This window comes from Orycteropus afer, unplaced genomic scaffold (assembly GCF_000298275.1).
Source record: "Orycteropus afer afer isolate SDZICR_OR568_19922 unplaced genomic scaffold, OryAfe1.0 scaffold04294, whole genome shotgun sequence".
Classification (NCBI taxonomy): domain Eukaryota; kingdom Metazoa; phylum Chordata; class Mammalia; order Tubulidentata; family Orycteropodidae; genus Orycteropus; species Orycteropus afer.
Window position 1 is genome coordinate 1 of NW_006925881.1, and position 1568 is coordinate 1568.

A 1568-nucleotide genomic window follows, 5' to 3' on the forward strand; every position below is an offset into this window, starting at 1 on the left:
TGGAAGAAAATGTATCAAAATATTAACAATAGTTTTGAATGGGTTTCATTTTCTTTGAATATTTTTTTATTCTATAAACAAGTTTTATTCCTATGATAGTATCATACTTCATAAATATAATTCAGCAAAAAAAAAAAAAGTGATATTCTGCCACTCATAGTCAACCACTTGACTTTTACAGAAAAATTAGGCATTTCTCTAGAAATGATTTCTCTAGCATAGCATCCTAGTAACAAATTATGGAGGATCAAAAAGTAAGACTAATCCTTCGTGCTCCTCATTATGTTGCTTCATAGGGACTAGGCAGCTCTCTGTTACAAGCCTCACAAGAATCTATTATCCTTGAACTTTTATGTTGGGAAATGTGCCAACCAATCTCCCTGGGAAATTGCCAAGGATGACCAATGGTTGCATTGTCAACAGCCCCTAGTATATGAGGTGTCCTGGATTATTGGACAAGAGGAAAAGGATGCTCTGTTCTGCTTATGTTGACATTAGCTGGTATCTATCTATTTATAGATACATAATTTCCTCGAGATGTTTACACTTGACTAGGAAACGAACAAAATTGGGAGGTTGATTTTTTTAACTCTAAAACAAATACATGTATGATAATATAAAATTAATGCATCTGAAAGGAAACCAATATAATATCATGGAAATTTTCATCTTCTTAGGTTTTTTTTTTTTTTTTTTATCTTTTACTTTGAAGAAAAATTTGAGCTTGACAGAATCCTTGATGTGTAATTTTTGAAGGAAAATGTTCTCATCACCTTTGACTCATGGTAAGTATTACTTTGAGAATTAGATGTTGGCAAGCCAGAGACAGAAGCCTTGGTGGCATGGTGGAAAGCACTGGGCTGCTAACCCAAAGAGCAGATGTGCACACCCCCCAGTGACTCCAGAGGACAAAGTGGGGAGCCTTCTTTTATAATAATCACAGAACAACCCAGTACTTTTGGGGTAATTCAACTCTGTCCTATAGGGTCACTGTAAGATGGAGTCAAATCCAGGACAAGGGTTGTGGTTTGTTTTAGGTCAGATAAAACAAAATGGAAACATGGTAAGAATAAACATAGACATAGACATTGATATAGACGTAGGTGTTTAGGGCTTGCCTTAAGTAATTTCAGTATATGTTGAAACAAACATACAGAGTTGATGCAATAATTTATATGCAAGCAATGTTCATATTTGGGAAATATAACTTTCAAACGGAATTTGATTTTGTATACTCGAGTTAAGAACACAGTATATCTTTTGTAAATGAGTATTCTATGTTGTATAATTTCAACTCACCACAGTTAAGAACCTCAGAGTTGAAATATCTGATCATCACTTGTATGAAATAATACAGTAAAAAAAAAAAGACAGTAAACAATACATTAAATACTGTTTCTATCATTGCTTACTATATGCTTAATTTCTTTTTCTTCAGGAAGCTGAAATTAATTATAATGTTATGAGTATACTTAATTTCTAATAAACCTAAAACTTTAATTTCTAATAAACCTGATATGATAATAATGTAACCAATGTTTACTAACTCTGACTTCAGGTAAATTACT